The following is a 22,348-nucleotide window of genomic DNA, read 5'->3' as shown; positions in this document are numbered from 1 at the left end:
GCCATTGCCAAGGAGGGAGAGGGGTGTGGGTGGGCCTGGCCCAGATGCTTTCAAATCTCCAAATCAGATTCAGCTGAATTGAATCGTGACAATGATTCAAATCACTGAATCTAATCACTGTCTCCCAAATCGGCTGAATCCAAATACAAAACCAATTCTAGCTGTGTCGTGCAGGCCTAGCCACCAAGTCACCTGTGCTCCATCCCCCATGCATTACCTTGGCCCCCCCGCCCCTCTCTGCTGTGTCATCTGTGCTCCCCCACTCCGCGAGGCATTGCCTGTGCCCTCTCCACCCCCATCCCCATAGACTACCTAGAGTGAGCTGCAGGAGCTGCTCTCCACTGCTGCTTAGCTGCCATGTGGATGTGTGTGTGCACATGTATGTGGTGCTCTCTACCTCCAATCACCCTCCTTGCTTTCCTCACTCCAAGCAGCCCCTTGCCAACTGCAAGGGGAAACCCATGGTTTCCTTCATTTTTCTCCTTCAAAAGAAAAAATCCTCATTTTCCTATTTTTTTCCATAGCAAAAGGACAACCTGGATCCCTGGTAGTAGCTCAGGGCCTCAGTCATCATTCCTAAGCACATTACTTTATATCCAGCATGCTCAATATAACTTAAGGCATCTTTTACAACATAAAATAATCTAGAAATATCACATAATTTTCTTGAGGTTTGATCCCTAATAGGCCCTGTTCCTGAGGGGAGACACAGCCCTCAGAGCCCCACATACTCAGTGCCTATGAATCTTACTGACCTTGAAGGGAAACTCTTCATATCTACTCTGCATTGAACCCTTAAAGGGGCCAGTCATAACATGGCCTCCATGTGCAACATAGTCTTTCACTGTTAATCTTCCCATTTTAATCCATCCCAGATTGGTAGTGACCAAAAGCTATTAATTTTACAGTGTCTATCCAGTGCTCTAAGTCCAAAGAACTGGCTGTCTCTGACTCAAATCAGTTGAAGTTGGAGGAATACCTACTATTATCTTTGTATAAATTCAAAGTGTGAAATGCAGAGATGCTGGAACAAATGGATGACTTAATTAGGGCCCGACCCAAAGCCCCTTGAAGTCCACAGAAGGCAACTTACTCTGATTTGCATGCATTTCCTGTGAACCTTCTCATTGGTCTTTTGATTTCTATTGCGATAGCCAAGAAGTATTTTAAATGTGTACTCTTTGTGCATTAATCTATATTAGTTTGTATCCATCAGTAACCACCTACAACTTTCAGGAAATACTGGGACCAGGCAATAAGAAAATGATTGAATCTTGCCAGATGACCCAATCATGCATGAACTTTATATTTATTCACTGACATCCCATAAGTTTTGCAACAAGGATGTTTGGGTGAGATGGATGGAGAACACACCTAAAAAATACTATCAAGCAAAACTAGAATATATGAGAGATCATTTGTGTAATTACATCTTTGTGTAATTTAACAACATGGTGATGCAAGACATGCTGTGAGTAGGGAGATATTAACCTATGGACTGCACCACTCAATATTAAGGACAAAAGTAAAAGGGAGGGAACATTCAACCTCTCAAAAATCTCTTTGGCATTTTTTAAAAACTGCAGTTTGTGATGCTTTTTGCAGAGTATTTGCTTGCACTGGGATTAACTTCAACTACAAGCTCATACTTGAGAGAGCACAGGGACTACTTCCATCAGGTGCCCCAAAGGAAAAATGTAGGGCCAAATCTCAACCCACCTCTGTACCAGCCCTTCAGGGCAGGGAACACATAGGGAAAATTGTACTTCCTCCTTCCTTGTTGAGTGGCATGGTCCTTCTTGCACTAGACCCAACAGGTCAGTGCTTGCCTGGCACACTCCAGGCCTTTAGGTGTTACACCTTAATATCTTGCTGTGCCCATGCACAGAGCTAATACATTTCCTTGTGTGTGCTAAAGTGAGGCATTACCAGTATTTTATTAACTGCTGTGCTAGCTACTGTCTGTGACAGATCCCCCTCTTTCTCAGGGGTGCATGTCCTCATGAAAGTGATAAGCAAGGGAGACTGGAATCTATTCACTCCCTCATCATATAGCTAAGACCAGACAAACAGTCACTTGGCAAAGGAACTAATATGAAATGCAGTTTCTGGAAATGTTGATACTTGCTTTCTGGGAAATACATGGTAGATACTGACAGCAGGGTATAGTGGGTGGCTGGCTGCTGCTTACAAAAGCTTGTGCTATGTCTCTGACTTGGTGTATAAGGTGCAAATCTACCCTGCCTTCTATCTAACTTCAGATGAATATGTTTAACTACCTCTGTCTGCTTGTTGTTTGACACAGATGGTATGAAAGAGAGATCATGTAGGAAAAATGGATCTTTCTCCTTCTGAGCTGAAGCAGCACAGTTTGTTTATTCAAAACTACTTCCATGAAAAGAATATTTCAGGTTGCAAAATGAAGCATTTGAATATTAGGGAATGCTGGAAGTAAAGGAATTAAATTAATTCATGGTGGAATTAAGGGCTCTTATGGCAAGACTGTGGCAAATCAGACTATGGCGAGATGGTCTGTGGAACTAGGAACCCTCTTCCTCCCACCAGGTGAAAAACCTGCATCTTAGTTTGAGACCTCAGTGAACCTGCCTTATGTTTTGTTTGTTCTACCAGCAGTGATTTTTTTTTTTTTAATGCAGGAATGGTCTACCTGCCAACCACAAGCTTCTCCAGTGTGATCATTGTGCCAAGTTATTTGCCAAATGGATCTGCTCATCATCTCTGGGAGAACAGATTGACCACGAGCAGCTTCCTGTGCATGTTTCAAACTTGAGCCAGGCCGGCCAGTTGTCACTGGAATCAGGGGTCTCATGGGGTGTTGTTGTTCTTCAGCTAGATAAGTATGTCTTTTGGGATGCAGCTTCCACTGAGAATGCTTCTGGTTCAAAATCCCTTTTGGGAAATATCAGCCAGTGTTCGCTTCAAGTCTGCAGTGCCCACACAACTCAGCCAGCAAACTCCAGAAGCTGGGACAAAGACAACACACACAAACTAGGATTATGGGCACAAGCACAACAAAACCTATTTGTTCAAAAACCCGAATGACTCCTCTCAGACTTTTCTTGGTGTTTTCACCCAACTCCTTTCCCTTCTCTCATCCTAGCTTCATCTAACTAGCTTACTCACAAATTTCTCCCTTCAGTCCTGAGCCTCTTTCTCCACCTTATATTCTAACCATGATACAAACCTCACTTTCTGAGAATATCAGTGTATACTACAGTGACCAAGGTTTCTGTCTGCAAACTGGGAAACTGTGAAGCTGCTGTTTTTTCCATGCAGAGAGTATAACTGTTTGTACATAGTGACTTAGATTAGTGGGTACATGCATATGTGTGTGTCTGTTGGCATATATTGACTGGCTGGGGGTGTGGGTGTGCATGTGCACATTGGTTTTGTGGAACCTAAGGATCAAAGTAACAGTGCTGAGCAGCTTGTCTTTTGGGTTTACAAGCATGGAGGCTCTGTAAGGCATTACAAATGTTATGGAGTCCATGGCCTGATCACAGGTTAGGGATCCTCTGTTTGTCCACAGCTGAACAGCCCTCCCCTGGAGCCAACCATAAGACTGGTTTTGAATACTCCACTTCATAGTTTCATAGTCTCATAGTTTCTAGGGTCGGAAGGGACCTGAGTAGATCACCTAGTCCAACCCCCTGCCATGGCAGAAAAGAGTACTGGGGTCAATCAACCCCAGCAAGGTGCTCATCTAACCTCCTCTTGAAAACCCCCAGGGTAGGAGCCTGCACCACTTCTCTTGGAAGTTGGTTCCAGATCCTAGTCACCCTGACAGTGAAGTAGCGCCTCCTGATATCAAGTCTAAATCTACCCTCCACCAGCTTGTGACCGTTATTCCTGGTCACTCCTGGCAGTGCTCGGGGGAACAGGGACTCCCCCAGTGCCTGCTGATCCCCCGACTAGCTTATAACAGGCCACTAAATCCCCCCTCAGCCTTCTCTTTTGGAGGCTGAACAGGTTCAGGTCCCTTAGCCTCTCCTCATAGGGCCTGCCCTGCTGTCCCCGATCATGCGAGTGGCCCTCTTCTGGACCCTCTCCAGGTTGTCCACATCCCTCTTGAAGTGCAGCACCCAGAACTGGACACAGTACTCCAACTGCAGCCTGACCAAGGCCACATAGAGGGGGAGGATCACCTCTTTGGACCTGCTTGAGATGCATCTGTGGATGCATGACAAGGTGCGGTTGGCCTTCCTGACTGCCTCCCCACACTGCCGGCCCATGTTCATCTTGGAGTCAATGATGACTCCAAGGTCCTTTTCCACCTCTGTGCTGACAAGAAGGGAGTTCCCCAGCCTGTAGGTATGGTGCCGGTTGTTCCTCCCCAGGTGCATCACTTTGCACTTGTCTGTGTTGAATCCCATCCTATTCTCATCCGCCCACCCTTGTAATCTGTCTAGGTCCGATTGTAGCCTGTTGCATCCTTCCAGTGTGCCCACGTCCCCCCACATCTTAGTGTCATCAGAAAATTTGAACAGAGTGCTTCTTACCCCCTTGTCCAAGTCACTGATGAAGATGTTGAACAGTGTGGGCCTGAGGACCAAGCCCTGGGGGACCCCACTGCCCACGTCCTTCCAGGCTGAGAAGGACCCATCCACTACCACCCTCTGGGTGCGGCCCTCCAGCCAGCTGGCGACCCATTTGACCGTGTGGGCGTCGACACCACAGTCCCCCAGTTTCTTAATGAGAACAGGGTGAGAGACAGTGTCGAAAGCCTTCCAGAAGTCCAGAAGAGTCCACTGCTACCCCTGTATCTAATGATCTGGTGATGTGATCATAAAAGGCCACCAGGTTGGTCTGACAGGACCTGCCACTGATGAACCCATGTTGGTTGCCCCTAAGCATGACCTCCCCTGCAGGCCCCTTGTGGATGTGTGCCAGAATAATTTTCTCAAACAGCTTGCCTAGGATCCAGGTAAGACTAACTGGCCTATAGTTTCCCGGGTCCTCCTTTTTTCCCTTTTTGAAGATGGGAACCACGTTGGCCCTCTTCGAGTCCTCTGGCACCACACCAGAGCACCACGAGTGCTCGTAAAGCCATGCCAGGGGTCCCACAATGACATCAGCCAATTCCTTTAGTACTCTAGGGTGGAGATCGTCCAGACCGGCCGACTTGAATATGTCCAGTCCCTCCAGAAGTTCCCTAACTAGTTCCCCACTAACCCTTGGCCCGGGTGTGCCTCCCTTGGGGCCCGAGGGGGGCCCAGCAGGGAGGTGACTGTTCTGGTCCCTACTTAGGAAGACGGAGGCAAAGAAATCATTAAACATGTTAGTTTTGTCATCTGGTGTGACGACCAAATTCCCCAACGCGTCCTGCAGGGGCCCCACATTACCCGGAACCTTCTTTTTACCCCCTATGTATTTGAAGAAGAACTTCTTATTATCCTTAATCCAGGAAGCTAGTCCTAATTCCATCTCTGCCTTGGCCTTGTTTTCCTTCAGACATAAAAGGTGGTTTGGAAGAGAGGATTGTGTGCATAGGTGGGTTAGTGAGCTTGCTTTCTTGCAGGATGGCTTTGCTCGGGGGAAGAGGGGGTGGTATGGCAGAAGTGGAGAAATGGAGGAGTCCTTAGCTGGTCCTTTATATAGAAACTCAGTTCTTAAATGGGGTGGTAAGCCTGCTACCTCAGGCTGGCATTACCCTGAGTAGCTTTGACTGGTTCTTTGACTGTAACCACAGCACCTACAAACAAATAAGCAAACCAAAATCTTATGGCTCTTCCCCAGGTGAGGCCCTACCTGGTGGTGAGTTGTTTCTTGATTGCAGCCCACCTCCTGCTTGCACAGGGATCACTTCTTCTCCTTGGCTCCCCGGGGTTCTTAAATGCCAGCGGGCACTCCCTGAGTAACTAACTGCCTACAGCTGGGCTTCTCACACAGGTTGTCTGCTCCCACTTAAAGATCCAGACTGCCCTCTTACAATGTGGTTAGAAGGGAATTAAGGCATTTGCTGTCAGTGGGACACATGAGCTGAAATTTGGAGTCTGTTGGCTAACCTCAGCAGATACAGGGGGAAAAAAATCTTTTTGGCAAGCTGAAGTTGACTGGGTGCTAGCACAGACCCCATTCATTGCTTCTTATCTGTGGGTAAGCAGGGAATCTTTTAGACTGTGGTGCTATGAACTAATGAAACCAACACCTCATATTGCAAGGATGAATCCATGGCATTTGAAAAAAAGAATTGGAGCAATGATCCTTGGGTCTGTTTTATCCAGTCTGGAGGTTGAGAAAAGCAGAGTCATTAAGGTGGATGCTCAGTCAGACACTCTGCCACTCTAACCCAGAAGGTCCTTATTTGCATCACAGTGGAGCTGGTGGATGAGAGTGTAGCATAGAATTAAACTCCAGCTTTGCCAGGCTGCACACCACAGTAGTAGGCTGGGTGTTTGTCCTGCGTTTCTAAATGATTAATCTGACACTGTCTGTGGGGAGATGAGAATTCTGCTCCAATGCCAGGAACATGTTTCATGGACTAAGAACAGAAAAAGTAGAGTCCTGTGGAGCTGTGAAATATTAGGAAGGACAGAAAGTCAAGCCACTTGGACATTATAATGCATCCTTTCCTTCTCTGGTTTTCTTGTCTCCTTAGGAGAAGGTCCTTTCCAGGCCTGATTGACTTGTTTGGCATAGGTGGACTCACTGAATTCCAAGCCAGTCTTCTTGACAGTCATGTTTAGCTACTTGCCTTAGTTTACTTTGGTTATGAATACCTGTCAGGTTTCCTATATGAGGTGGATTTGTAATACTTTGAAGAAGCAGTCAGTATTTTCTTGAGACACTCTAAGGTATATTCTGTTTACAGTTCTCTCCCATTTCTCTCTAATCCAACCACTACTAAGTATAGACAAAGGGCCTCTACAAACTGGTATCTGTATGGGCCTTCACACGCTCCCTGCAATCCTCAGCAGGGTATTCCACACCTCCTAGGGGAAGACCCAGAGCGCCATGTACAGTGCTTTGTTTTCCTCCTTCTGAGTTTGGTCTTTGAAAGGTGACAGCTTATCCATGACATTCTCCATAAGAGATGGTGTTCTCTGCCCAAAAAACAGCTCCTGGTAAGAGCTGGAAAAAAAGGGTTACAGAGCTCATGATTTGACTCTTCCCTGGCATTGCAGACAAAAACTTGTAACTTAGTAAAGAAATAAGGTTGAGACAACCATCATGTGCAACAGGGGTATGTGTGTGTGGGGGTCAGGGAGGGAAAGGGGCAGGGAGATAATTCCCAAGGTAGCTAGGACAGCCACATGCTAGGAGTGAATTCAAAATGCACCTTCAGAACAGTGAAAGGTGGATGTTTGTGATTAATATTTGGAACTGTGTAAACTTAAGTTAATGGTATGAATAAATACTAACAAGGAGCTGCCAAATGGGAGTTTGAGGTCTTCACTGAAATGGAGATTCACAGCACCAGGATTATAGAAAAGGCACTTCCAGCCATTTCACCCTTACAGCTTGTTTTGCAGGGGGGTAGCTAATAGCAGGAGGGAATTGCAAATACACTAACAAGGCTAATTGCATCCAACAGAGGGGAAAAAGTATGCATGGGTCTGTCAGAAATCAGAGTCTGATATATATTGATCCAGTGGAGTAGGTGAAACAGATAAGCTCCATTTTGTGTATGACTGTGTGTGCTTACACCTACCGTATGCAGGTTCCTTACATCATCTCCCTCAGCTTCCCCTCCTTAGGCTTGGGCTAAACTATGAAGGTTTGCTGACCAAAGTCTGTCAGCATCCTGGTACAAGGTGCCCTTAAGTTAACAACCCCAGCTTTGTGTCAAATGAGTAATCCTCTAAGTGACAGAACCCTTAGCCAACACATGGCAGCTGATGAAACAAGAGTAGATGCTCCTTTACACCTGTTGATGACAGCAATTCTCCAGCAGCAACTCCACAGTGCCTTTTGCTGACAGCCTTGGCCAGGTTTGACCTTTACTGATCAAATTCCAAGTGATGAGGAGTCCATGGCTACACTTTAAACCCCCTGCTGTTTTTGACCCCTCCTCCTCATTCCTGTTCTTTTCAGCCCAGTTGTACAAGCAGGCAGATGAGGCTTGTTGATGCCCTTAGACCGTGGCCAAAAGCTGTTGCACAAGCCCAGCTCCATGGGAACCTCACATAAAGAAATTCATAGAGAGAACATAAATGTGGAAGCTGAGGGATACAAGTGGGATGAGAAGTGGTAGAGGTCCAAGCCAAAACCTCTTTGCCAGATGTATCACAGGGCAGTTCTTTTGAACAAACTCAGTGGAGCTGCCCCAGTCCCCTGCTTCTCTCAAGGAGCTCCACGTGACTTTTTTGAGGTGCTTTTCAATTACATGTAGAAAATGGGCTGTATGCACTCTTTCTCCCTCTAACAATATCTATTTATTTAAATATTTAAGTACTAGAATTAGATGCCCATGCCCAAAAAATGCCTGGGGTGGCTTACAATAAAAGCTTACAAGATATTACAAAATAGTATGGAAACGCAGTATCTCATCCAATGCACCAAATGCCCTGATGGAAAATAGGTAGGAGAGACCAAACAACTGCGCATCAGAATGAACACACATGAAAATCTATTAAAGACAAAAATACCCAATTACCAGTGGGGGCATATTTCTCAAATCTCTCAGTTCTAATCCTCAAAGGTAATTTACACAACACTTTTTACAGATGAACCTATGAACTTCACTTCACCAACCTCCTGATACAAAAAAACTATGGACTAAATATAGACACTGGATTTATGAGACATAACCTGCCTAACATCTGACTCATCAGGTACCTCTCCACTATTTACCTGCTACATTCATCCCCTGACCCCCCCAGCCTGTCTCTCACCCACTGACTCCTCAGTTTACATCTTCCCTGACTGCTTTTCTTGCATGCATACCAGCCTCTGGCCTCTTTACTACTCACTCCATCCAGGAAGAACACACACCAACGGCAGATGCTTCCTCAGCCTGACAAAGGGTATTTAAACCTGAAAGCTTGCAAAAAAGAATTTTTCCAACTATTTGAGTTGATCTAATAAAAGATACCAGATTTACCCAAAGAACCTTTTCTGCCTATGTCCTTAGATGAACACGGCTACAACCTATACCCCTATAGAAACACAAAGAAGACTTAAAAACTATTATAGAAACACAGAAATAAAGAATAAAAAACCTAGCTTGGCTAGGTTGTGTTCTGGTATTGCATGATTATGTTTGGAGGTCTGTCTCTGAGCCACTGGAACACACAGTCCTGAATTCAGCAGCTGCTACTCAGCTATGAGTACGATGGAGGGCCAGGGGGTTGGGGAGCAGGTTGCGGCTAGACCTGAAGGCTTAAGTTACCTGAGGGCCTTCTAGCCCTGTGGATTTTTCTGGGCATGGCACGTTTTGTGTGTGTGTGTGTGTGTGTGTAGGGGGAGCAGGGGTAGGCGGTGGTTCCCACAGCCACTCATATCCCACCTAAGCCCTAATGTGGAATCAGCAAGGTAGTCAAACCCATACTGCCTAGACAATACATGTTGTGTTATTCTGTCAGAAAAGTAACCCTCCCTCCCCTAGAGTCAGTAACATTTCAGAGGTGGGAAAAATTCCTTCCTGGCCCCAGATAGCAACCGCCAAAAGGGCTGAGACATGGCATGACGAAGGGGGAGAAGGGAGAAGCTGCTTGCTTGTAGCATCTGAGTGGCTTCATCGACCCTGCCCACGGGGCCAAGGTGGGGGAACTGAGAGGTCCTCAGATGTAAATGGGGGGAGGGGCTTATGTAGAACCCTCCCCTGGTGTTGCCATGGCAGCATTCATATCATCACTCTGGCGCCCTGGGATTCCCTTCAGTTGCTGTCAGAGGCTCCATCAGTGCAGATAGCTGTTCCATGTTCTTGTAGACACATGGGTAAGTGGAACCTGGGGAAAGCTGCCTCCTTTCCTCCCCTGAGCTGCAGTGAACAACGTCCAAACAAAGGATATTGACTGTGATCCTGGACTGGATTTCATGGTATTTGCAGCAACCCAACTCCAGGAACCTGGAATCTAGGGGGCCTGGCCATATTGGTCTTCCTCAGGGCAAACTCAACTTCTTCCCTTTTGATACAGGCAGACGTGAGGTACAATCTGTGACATCTGAAATGGGATTTCATTTTCAAGAGGTCTCTGTTGTCTCCAGGAAACAGTAGGGGAGACCTCCTCTGCCTTCTTCACGTCACCTGGGCAATGTTCACCACTCAGCACTAACACCCTGAGGGGGTACACATCAAAAATCACCCGAGAAAATCCTCATAGTCTTCCCTCCTTTCATGGGCAACTGGTGCCTCCTGAGTCTGGGCAGGGCACAAGCGGCTGATTACCAACCCCAGAAGCACCAGCGGCAAAACTGGAATTGCCAGCGGTGCTTCTCTTGGCGCCCCCACTCTCTGGCCAGTGAGGGCCAATCTGGGGGAAGGGCATATGCCCTGCCACACCCCTGCTACGCATTGCCTGTGCCTTCTTTCTCAACCTTAGACTCACCAGAGTCAGTGAAGAGTTTTTCTGCCATCTCGTCCCCAGAGATGTAAGCCAGACCTGATCCCAACCCCCAGATTAAGCAAAAGGCTGATTTTTTCAGAGATGGAAGTGGCCCATGTTGGGCTCTGGGCAATAGGAGTGCACAGTATGGGAGAAGCAGCCAGAGGCTCACAGCTCCTGGGGGAGGATGTCACCTTTTTTTGGCCTCTAACATGTGCAGTCATTAAAATCCTGCTATTGGGCATGAAAAAAGGAGGTGACTTTCTCCTGTCAACAGCAAATCTCCAGCCATTCCTACTCCATGCACCATCCCTGCTCTGTCCTCCTCACTGCTGGAGCCATATTTGGAGCTACTGTAGGGAAGGTGAAGGTTGCAATGGATGGGAGGGTGAAGCACCTGCCCAGCTCCATTACAGTGACCTGGGTTAGGCAGCACTTGGGAGCTCATTCCCCTTTCACCTACCATCATTTACGCTGCTGACTTCCATACTTATGCTGGGGTCAAATTGTGCTAAAGCTCCTGCAAGTTGGGGACATTCAAGACTGTTCTGTCTCTCTCAGTGATGGGTTGGAGATCAAGTGGACTGTGATCTGGGAGTGCCCATCCCTGAGGAGGATTTGGGTTGGACAATTTGCCAACTGACAATCAGGTAACTGACAGTCAAGTGCGGCACCCGGGGCCAGGCAGGTAGGGTGCTCTTTGGGAGCTGAGTGAGGCATTCTTCTCATTGTAGACTCTTGGCTGACAATTGCTGCACCTTAGAGGAATCATTATGGCCTTACAGAGGATTCCAGGTGAGGAGAAAATGGCAAATCAAGAGTTTTTCTAGTGTAGCCCAGAAACCCCCAAGGGTGTGCCCTATCTGGGTCCCAACCACTTGGACCCTCAAATGGGATAGTGATTTCCCCCCAAACCCCTCTCGGTGTTCCACAGGACCATCCCCAATGTATATCTGGGGTATACTCCCCTCCTACCCTGGAGAGTGGAGGATGTGTGGGGACTTCCCCCTGCCCACTCCTCCCAGGCTCCCTTGCCTGGAGGTGCCTCCCCTGCAGGACCCAGGTTCCCAGTAACTCACGGTTCTTCCACTGGGGGCTTTTGATCTGGCCTCCGGGTCCCTGTGCCGATTCAGGCCTCCTGGAGCCATCGGCCTCAAGTTGGGGGCTCTTCCCTCTGGGCCCTGTGCCCCATGCTGGGTACCCAAGGAGCTCCTGCAGGGGAGTCTTCTGGGGGTCTTTCCCCTTTATGGGCTCTGCTCTGGGCACAGGGGCTCTTTTAGCTTAATGCTGAGCCACAAAGCTGGGCTCTGGTTACCCAGCTTAGAGCTGGGGATAACTTGAGCAGCATCAAGCTGCTCTCAAGGTTGACTCTCTGTGCACCAACCTGTGCAGTGTGTGTGGCCTGAGCAGCTTTGCACTGCTTCCAGGGCTGGCTCTCTATGCACCACCCCATCCAGCTGCTAGCCAGGTTTGCAGGCTCTAGCTGCCTCCAGCAGCTCGCAGAGCCCGAGCACCATGCACCGATCTACGCACTGTCAAGGCTCAGGTGGGGTCCTGATGACAGTCTTCTGTGGAGCTCCTCTCTCCTTGCCATCTCTCGCTGCGTCTGCCCAGCATGCCAAGCCTGCTAGGCTATAATTGACACAGGAAACCCCGCCCTGAAGTCTGCCACACCTGCAAAGCACAGCCTTCAATCAGGTCCAGGGGCTCCTCATCCCCACCCCTCTGAGCAGGGGTGGGGCAAGCCCCCCCCCCCAGCTTTATCTGATTGGTGGAAATGTTCCACCAATCCGAAGTGTCCTTCTCCAAGCCTGACTTGGAGAAACAGTGAGCCTGCCACGCTAGCAGTGTGTGCAGTATTCAGAATCTGGGTCTGGTCTGTGGGGAATGTGGATTAGCAGATGATAAGAAATGCTTATGGTTTAACTTTGCTTGTCAATTTTATTTCCAGTGTAGACCAGCTGTCTCTTACATGGCCCTTCCCGCTGCGTGAATCCTAACTTCCAGTTAGGGCCCTATGGAATTCATGGTGGAAGTGGGCTGCGCTACAGCTCCTTTAAGCTTGCAGGTTTCCCTGTATGCCCTTCCCCCACATCACTGATTGGCTGAGGGACCCTGCTTGCAGCTTGCTTCTGCCCAGCTAGGGAAGCAAAAACTAAGGTTTTAAACATGGCACTGTTTTTGCCTCCCCAGGGCACTGTTTTTTGCCTGGGTGTCTCATGTCATCAACATCAAACTTTGGGAGGAGCTGCCTGGTGCAGCAGAAAAGGGCGGTGCTGCTCTTAATGGCCCTGGCTTTTTCTGTGGTGTTGCTAGACTCAGACAAATCTTAAAGTGCCCAGGACACAGTCACTGGGCACCTGCTCCTGCTGCACCAATGAGCCCTTTCCTCACCTTCTCCTCTACACTGAGACTCTGCTCAGGCTGGAACCTCTGCCTCAAAGTTGGGAACCATCTAGTGGCTCCTGTGGCTCCCACTGCCCATTTGAAAGGTAATCTTGAGGGCAGTCCAGATGAGGTGAGATTCCAAGTGGGGATCCAGATCTGGCTTGAGTTTGCTGACAGAAGAGAAGAACCTGTCTTAGACTGAGGTTTTTATGCCCAGTTTTATATGATGTGGGCAGTACATGCCAGGAAATCAGCCCCAGTTGTTGGAAATGAAAATGAAAGGATCCAGCTGAAGTTGCCAGGTGGGGCATTGCCAAGGTTGGAGCAGGGACCTCTCTCTATGGGGCCCTTCTCCCCATTCTACTTCCCTCCAAGCCACATCTCCTCTGTTGAGGATGTGCAAATCCTTGGAGGGTGACACCCATAAGCTGGAAGCAGGGTCATGTTCTCAGCCCTGAAGTAACAGAACCGGATCACAGTATCTGTGTCTGCAGACAGCAGCAAGATGTGGAGGCAGAGGTAGCCTGGCTCCAACAGGCATGTCTCCATCAGAAACAGAGAGACCCACAGGAGAGTATGAGATTAGTGCCCCACTGGGCACAGAGGTTCTTCCTTGTGGGAAAGCACACATTGTGCCAGGCCCAGCCAGAATGTACTCTCCACACAGCTGGGTCCCATCTCCCAATTCCTTGCCCGGAATGCCTGACCTATGTCTGCTCCTGCCTCACCCATCTCCTCCCAAAAGAGCATGAGGAGACTCATCCTCCTCTTGTTCCCTTTGTACCCACAGTGGTCAGCACCAGCTCTCACTTGCTGTGATACTCTCCAGGGTGTCCTCTCCCCTCCCCAGCATGGCTTAGCACATTGTGGGGATGGTGCACAGGATGTTGGTGTGCTCCTTTTGCACACACCAAGAGGGAGGTTGTGGAGAAAAATGGTGCATTAGTCATGGACTTCCCTTTCCCTTGCAAAATGACAAGGGGCTCAGGCCATCCTGAATTCCCCCCTTTCTAACATACTTTTTCTCCTGCAGGAGTGTGAGTGTTGGGGCCAGAGTCTATTGGGGAGGTGGAACCCTGGAGTCTGTGGGACACCTACATCAGTCTGGGGGTCCTAGATCACAGGGATGAAGGATTACTTTCACCACCAGGGGGTTGTGGGTCACTCAGGGTAATCAGCTGCATTCCCAGGGGCTGGACTTGGGGAGGTTCAGGATGTTTCGGCTGCTACTCAGCTGGACAGTGGTTGAGGTGTTGTATGATGGCCCAAAGGGCAGCTTCTTCTGAGACCATCTTGTTCACCTCCTCCTCCTCTTCATCCACTTCCTGGGCCAGCTCCCTGGGGGTCACTGCAAGAGGGAGAGAAGAGGCTACTGGGAGGAGGGAGAGGTGTGCAGAGGGGAGAGGTGTTTCCCTATGCCTTTCTCCCATGAAAGGGCCCTAGAGGTGAGATGGTCACACATGGACCCTCTTCACCAACATCCCCACCCTCATTCACCTCAGGGCCCCCACAGCTGACAGGAGAAAGGACCTGGGGGTGGGGTAGGGGTACAGACTCCAAGTGATGATGGCTTCCCTTCCCACCTCCCTCCACAAGGCCCTGATGCTGGGTCTTCCCCCTGCAGTGTGTCAGGTGCTGCCTCCACCCTGGTGCCAGGCTAGTGCTGGGCCTGGCTCCCTTCCTGTTCTGGGTCTGGCCTGCCCAGGTGACATCCTGATCCACTTGGGAACTGTCCAGTACCAGAAAGTGGGGCACTTCCACCTCCTCTCTTGCTGTGTTATTGATACTCTCAGGGTCAGGCAGCTCCCAGCACAGGCTTTGCATTGCCATCTCCCCATCCTGGGGTCACCACTGCCATCTGCCTCCTAATGACCCTCCTCAGCCTGTCCATCCTGAGGCCAAATGTGAGAAGTCATGAGCCTGGGTTGGGAGCAGCCTCTCTCTCTTCCTCACTACCTCTTTGCCTCCCCCACCCCAGCTGAGCGACTCCCCTTCATTTCAGATATAGGCATCTGCCCCAGTTCCTCATTGCTGTGGCAGGAGTGGTGATGCCGGGGGGGGCGGGTATCAAACTTGAAGGGTAGTGTAAAGGCCTCTTGTGAGCCTGAACAATTAACTTCCTCCCAACACTCCCTGCTCTCCCCATCTAGCTGAGTCTGGACAGCCCCAGGGAAGTCTTCTATGCCTGTGCTCAGGAACTGCCATGTGAGCTAGAGGTGCTGAGCAGCTTGTCAGCCTGGGTTGCCAGGGACCTGTCCAGCCTGAGGAGAAAAGGATGGATTTTGGATGCCATGGGGATGACTTGGGAAAACACCCAGGGGCTGAGTGTGCAAGTTGTATCACACTCTTGCCCCCTGAACTGGTCAATGTAAGGAGGCCAGGGCTGAAAGGCTGGAGGGCTCTTGAGCCCACCACGAGGGGCAGGCCAGGGCTTGATGGAGCTATCTGGCACTCCAACTAGCCTGGAGGTGGGGCCAGGGCCTCAAATAGGCCAAAGATCCTCTCAATGGGGAGGACATCACTGAGGAAAAGAAGGTAGGGGTTACACTCTTAGGACAGGGGTGGGCAAAATGCCAAGCCGTTTTGTCTGGCCTGCAGTGGGTCCCTTGGCCCTGCCCAGGCGCAAGGGGCAGTTTGGGCCATGGTGCATGCAGTCAGTCTCACTGCCCCTGGGCCATGGTGGCTCCTTCTGGCTACCACTGCCAAACCTGGTCCCACTGCCCAGGGGCACTGGGCTGAGTAGGGAGACTGTAGAGACTAGCTGGGACCCATATGGGCAGGGTATGTGGCTGGGTGGATAGCATGGGACTGTGGACAAGGAGTAGCATCCGGGAGTGGGGCAGGTAGGGCTGGGGATCAGGATTGGGATCATGGGGTGGTGACACCATTGGGCCGAGCCCTGGGCAGAGCTGCAATCTGATCCCTGCACATCCCTGCAATGGGTGCCAGTCCCAGGGGCAGAGGTGTGCAAGGAGTAGACTGCAGCTCTGCCCCAGGCGCTGGCCCTGCACTGTCACTGTCCTGATTCTGATCTCAATGCCGATCCCAATCCCCAGCCCTGCCCACCCATCCCACTCTGGGATGCTGCTCCCCCTCTGTGACCCCATCCCATCCCCCTGGCCACAGGACCTGCCCATACAGGTCCCAGCCAGTCTCCATGGAGATCCTGGGATCACTGAGTGGTGACAGTATGGGCCTGGGGCCGAGCCACCATTTGCTCCCTGCTTGTCCCTGCCCATGAAGACACATATAGGGACCAGATTGCAGCTCTGCTTCAGGCTCCAGCTCTGCACTGTCACCGTCCCATGATCCCAATCCCAGCCCAGGCCCTGACCATGCCCGCCTGTCCCATTCCTGGGTGCTGCTCCCCACTGGCCCACAGTCCCATCCCAGGTACCCAGTCAGATGCCCTGCCCATGTGGGTCCCAGCTGGTCTCCATGGAGACCCTGGGATTGTGGGGTAGCGACAGCTTGGGGCTGGCACCCAGGGCAGAGCCACTATCTGGCCCCCACATGTCCCTGCCCCTGGTATCACAGCTCTGCCCTAGGCCCTGGCTCCTCACTGTCACTACCCTTCAATCCCGATCCCAGTCCTGGCCGTGGCATAGCCCACACAACCAGTTCCCAGATGCAGCTCCCTGCTGGCCCGCAGCCCTATCCCAGCTGCTTGGCTGCACACAGGGGCCACTTAGGGAGTTTTGGTGAGCTATTTGGGAGGGAAGTGCTGACCAAGCCCATGACAGCTCACTAAAACTTCATAAGTGGGCTCTGGCCAAAATAACTACCCACCCCTGGGTTGGGATTTCCCCCTCAGTTCTGCCTTTGCCTGCATAGGGGCACACTACATGCCACTCACTTGCTCTAGGGGATGGAGTGCTGCTGGGCAGATGGCTCTGGAGCCTGTGCTCCTCACCTTCCCTGGTAGAACACCTTCCTCTCTTTCTCAGAGTATTCACAGGCACTAGGAGCAACAAGACCCAGCCAACCTGACTTCCAGGCTCACCAACTTTAGACTTTCTTACAAACTAACCAGTTTCATTACTTAAATGCCTGCAGTGAAGGGGTTGCCAGGGAGCAACAGTCCCAAAGCTGCTGAGGACCATTATACAGCAAAATCATTAGAAAACCTAATACCTTCCAGAAGTTCATGAATTGCTGCTCACAGACAAGTAGAAAGCTGCATACCTCATCACTAACAAGGTTGGTTAGGAATTATTTGCTTGGTTTGAGAAGAGAGTAACCTGGAACTAAGTCTCCACTGTGTTGACTCTTAGTTCTTATAATAACCCAATATGAATTGCTTATATATGAAGCTATATTTAAAGTCCTGATTGGAAGCTGATGTGTAGTAGTGATTGAACTATTTTTTGACTTTTCTGGGACAACATTTCTCCTGTTGTGTTGTAGCACATAGCTTGTCTGCTGCATGTTTGGTCTAGGATAAGCATTGTGCATAAGAATTGGAGAAGGCATTATTTTGGGTAGTCTCCTGTTAGTTGGGAACCTGTGCGAGGGCAGTCCCCACTGTCCGGTATCCCCAGCCCCCAGAGCTCATTGTGGGCCCCCTTCCATGGAAGGACCCATGGCACTCCCCACCCCACCATTTTAGCAAGCTGGGGGATACCAAGTTGGCCCATTTCCAAATTGTCTATTGAGCCCAGCTCTACACACTCATGGTCCACATCCTCCACCAACCCATCTAAGTGTCCTGCCCAGACACCAAGTGGTGGGACATCCTTGGCAACTACAAGGGTCCCCAGTGGATAAGTCTGTATTCCGTCTTAAACCCATGAGCCACTGGGGACCTCAGCTGGTGGCTCCTCCATGAAGTCATTGCTATGGGCATGTATCTGGCACAGTTCACAGACACCCCCAACACCTGCCCATTCTGAGTAGAGAAAGACCCTGGTGCATGCCTACCTGCACTGTGCCAGGCTGCAGCTCCTTCACCGACTCCTCCTGCCAAGTTTCTGGCTGCTCTTGTCTCCTCACCTGTTTATTTTTGCACTTCCCATCTGTGGCTCCACCAAGTCCCAGGACCTCCTGGTCGACTGTCTCCTGGCTCTAGCCAACCTAGCAATATACCTCACCAGGAAGGAGGTTCTGGCTGGGAGGGCCTCCAGGGACTGCAAAGCAACTTTCTTGTACCTGGTCTGATCCCATCTCTGGGCAGATTATCACTGGGCAGTGTCCCTTGGCACCTTGGACTTGCTTGGTGCCCTTCCTTGGCACAGTAGTTATTAATCTTTGACCTTCACTCCCATCCTCATTTTCAATATTATTTGTCCCAAGGAATCAATATTGTGTCATTAGTGGCCTCCATTAGCAAAGTGGACTTATCATTAGTTGATGGGCCTAAGCCCATGATTCCCATTGATGTGTTAAAAGTTGTTAGTCAGAAACAATTTCTCTGGTTGGAAAAAAATGACTTCTCACAAGTTCCCTAAGTGCTCATCTGAAAGTCTGGGGAAAAGGAACAGAGTCAGACCAGTTCTTTAATACCCAAGCAGGAGCCCTTTGATCAAGAAAAAAGATCAACAGTTTTCACCTCTCTAAAGGACCAACCTCTCTTCCTAGCTTTAGGAAGAAAAGAGTACAATGCACACAGTAACCCCACAGTTTGTTCTGACTCAGATGTTGTGTCACTGTCCAACTCTTCAGGGACAGCTCTTTTCTCTTTCTTCAGGAGAGCAGGAAGCAGGTGGAAGGGCAGGGCAGAAGGAAGAGAGGGAGAGAAAGGAGGGAGAGAAAGGGAAGCAGGGACTCTAACAGCACATCTATACCACTTTTACAGTGCTCCTTTGAAGACACGAGGCAAATACAGAAACGAGGCAGTGATGCTGCCCTGATGGTGTCTCACCTCAGCTTTTGAGGCCTGCGTGTTCCCTGCTGGCCACAGGTGGTCAGACTGAACAACCTGAAGTCAAGATCTTAGCTTCCAAACAGGGGCAACTGCTGTTGATTTCTTTCCTATTAAGAAGACGCTGGATCTTGATGCAGCTCTTGTGGGTCTCCCAAAAGGTCTTCCTGAAAGGACATTCCCAGATCATATGAATGGGGTGTTTTGGAACATGGTACCTTGGCCTGATACATAACACATAATTCCCACGATTTGCAACTACTTCACTTTGTGATTTTCAATTACTTCCCTCCCCCCTAACTCATTGTCCCTCCTGTCTCTGTGATTTTTTGCCACTGTCGGATATTGTCAGCACAAATGGGGACGTTTCCCTTCCTTGCTATTATCTCTTTCCCTGTTGGTCCCTCTTTATTTCTCATTCATCCTTCAAAGACCTTCCTCAAGGTACAGTCTATGCCAATATTAAAAAGATACAGAAATCTTCCCAGTAAGAATTCCAGTTGCTAGTGACTAGAGTGCTGGTGGGTTGCACCTATCTATCCTGGTTGGCAAGGGGAACCTGGATCAGGAAACAACTGGAAGTCAGTATCCATCCAACGTGAAGAGTCATGTCAGGGACAGATGGTCTACACTGGGAATAGAATAGACAAGCAAAGTTAAACCACAAGCATTTCTTATCATCTCCTAATCCACGTTTTCTTCATAGGAGGCCCAGCTCCTGAATCCAGCACACATTGCTGGAAAAAACATTGGTTTGCTGCTCCCTCCTCACCTAGGATCCTTTGCAGGGCCAGAGTGATTCCTCTGGGGTTTGGCAATTGTCAGCCAAGAGCTTGTAATGAGAAGAAAGGCCTCACTCAGCTCCTGGAGAATGCTCTACTGTCCCTGGGGTGCTGCATCTAACTACCTGATTGTCAATTGACAAACTGTCCAACCCAAATCCTGCTCAGGGTTGGGCACTCCATGGTCCAGTCAACCTCCGACCAATTGCTAAGAGAGACAAAACATGCCTTTGATTTCCCCAACTTGCAGGAGCTCTGGCACAATTTGACCCCTGTATGAGTATGGAAATCAGTAATGTAATGATGGTAGGTGAAATAGGTATGAACCCCCAAGTGCTGCCAAACTGGGGTCACTGTAATGGAGCTGGGCAAGTGCCTCACCCTTCTCACCCATTATTCCCATTTCTGCCCCTAGGTCACACCCTGCACCTTCCCTACAGTGGCTCCTAATCTGGCCGGTAGTGAGGAGGACAGAGCAGAGGTGGTGCATGGAGGAGGAGGAGCTGCTGGAGATTTGTTGTTGGTGGGAGAACGTCACTACCTTTCTTTGTGTCCAATAGCAGTATTTAAATGGCCACTCAACACGTCAGTGGCCAGAACCAAGGTTTTGAGTTTTTGACTCAGAAGCTGTGAGCTTTGGCCACTGCTCCCATCCTGTGCACTCCTACTGCCCAGGGCCCAGCACTGGCCACGGCTACCACTGAAAGTATCAGCTCTTTAGATTAATCTGGGGGTTGGGATCAGATCTGGCTTACACCTCTGGGGACAAGATGGAAGAAAAACTCGATTGACTCTGTTGAGCCTGAGGTTGAGAAAGTAAGGGAGACTGATGCTTTTCTTGGGCAACCTTGGATGGGTACCCCCTGTCACTCAGCAAGGTTTTAGTGCCAGGTTGTGGCCATTGCCCAGGTGATGTCAAGGAGGCACAGGAGGCTTCCCCTACTGTTTCCTCGAGATAACAAGGACCCCTTGAAAATGATATCACATCTCAGATAGCATAGATTGTGCTTCATGTCTGCCTGTATCAAAAGGGAAGAAGTCAAGTTTGCCCTGATGAAGACCAGCACGATCAGGTCCCCTACACCCTAAGTTCCTGGAGTTGGGGAGATAAGTCGAAATACCATGAAATCCATCCCAGAGTTGTGATCCATTTCGTCTACATGGACTTTGCTCATCACAGCTCAGGGAAGGAAAGGAGACAGCTTTCCACAGGTCCCCTTTACCCATGTGTCTGCAAGGATGAGGAGCAGCCATCTGCACTGATGGAGCCTCTGACAGCAACTGAAGGGAATCCCAGGGCGCCGGAGCGATGATAGGACTGCTGCCATGGCAACACCAGGGGAAGGTTCCATATAAGCCCCTCCCCCCATTTACCTCTGCAGGCCCCTCGGTTCCCCCACCTTGGCCCCATGGGCAGCATCAGTGAAGCCACTCAGAAGTTACAAGCAAGTAGCTTCTCCCTTGTCTCCCTTCGTCATGCCATGTCTCAGCCCTTTTGGTGGTTGCCACCTGGGGCCAGACATTTTTTCCCCCCTCTGAAATGCTACTGACTCTGGGGGAGGGAGGGTTACTTTTCTGAGACAGAACAACACAACATGTATTGTGCCACTAACAGCCCTTCTTGTGAACAGGTGTTGCCAAATGGGACACCAGATCAGTTACTAAAACTATACTTCACTATTGTCAGCTTTTGTGATTCTACCATGATATCTGATGTTTTGGTTAAGAACCAGGCCACTTAACCTTTTTGGACTCAAAGCACCTCACACTGGACTTGAAACACCCTTCTATAACTTCCCTGGATTGAGTGGCACCCAATTTAAAAAACGACCTTACATACTGCAATGCTTACCTCTTGGATAAGGGGCTAGGCAGTGGGAGTGGGAAACTGGCCAGGCCTGCCCTTATATGCTTATCTTTTCACACATAGCTTATCTGCTCACACCTTGCAATATCCTTCAAAGTATCTGGCATCTGCAGTCAGCTGAGGATGCCAGAGGAACCGCACATCTCCCCGGGATCCCCCGAACCTTGAGGTGGTGGCAGCAGCAGCAGCGATCCGCAGCTGACGGCCAAGGCGGGAAAAGGGTCCAAGAAACCTTCATGGCTGAGCACGGATATCCAGGCTGGCCTGAGGGCAAAGAAAAAAGTGTACTGGCGGTGGAAGCAGGGGGCAGGGACAAAGGAGGAGTACACCCGAGCTTGTAGGGATTTGGTTTCATAGATTTCATAGACATCAGGGCTGGAAGGGACCTCGGGAGATCATCGAGTCCAGCCCCCTGCCCAAAGGGCAGGAAGTCAGCTGGGGTCATAAGATCCCAAGCAAGATAAGCATCCAATTTACTCCTGAAGGTATTCAATGTAGGTGCTTGAACCACCTCCGCTGGCAGACTGTTCCAGACCTTGGGGGCTCGGACAGTAAAGGAATTCTTCCTTATGTCCAGCCTGAAATGGTCTCGCAGGAGTTTGTGACCATTTGACCTCATCATCCCTTGGGGCGCTCTGGTGAACAAACGTCCCCCCAGATCCTGGTGGTCACCCCTGATAAACTTATAGGTGGCCATCAGATCATCCCTGAGCCTACGCTTTTCCAGGCTAAAGAGTCCCATGTCTCTCAGCCTATCATCGTAAGATCTGTTTTCCTGACCTCTGATCATGCGCATGGCTCTCCTCTGGACTCTCTCAAGCTTCTCCACATCCTTTTTGAATTGTGGAGCCCAAAACTGGACACAGTACTCCAGCTGCAGCCTCACCAAGGCCGAGTACAAGGGGAGAATGATGTCCCGGGATTTGCTCGAGAAGCATCTATG

The 22,348-nt window shown here is 49.8% G+C and overlaps 1 long non-coding RNA gene across 1 annotated transcript; it reads right to left on the bottom strand.

Moving 5' to 3' along the window:
• Positions 1-348: 348 nt before the first annotated feature.
• LOC149868568 (uncharacterized) lies at positions 349-22,146 on the bottom strand. Its single transcript, XR_016441290.1, has 3 exons — positions 18,757-22,146; positions 12,903-14,244; positions 349-12,182 (listed from the first exon to the last, which is right to left on the bottom strand). It is a non-coding gene; the product is annotated as an uncharacterized LOC149868568 (long non-coding RNA).
• Between the last annotated feature and the right edge of the window lie 202 nt (positions 22,147-22,348).

Source organism: Crocodylus siamensis, chromosome 3, assembly GCF_052110815.1.
Source record: "Crocodylus siamensis isolate JL-2025a chromosome 3, ASM5211081v1, whole genome shotgun sequence".
Taxonomy (NCBI): domain Eukaryota; kingdom Metazoa; phylum Chordata; order Crocodylia; family Crocodylidae; genus Crocodylus; species Crocodylus siamensis.
This window is presented reverse-complemented; position numbering and strand designations above follow the sequence as displayed.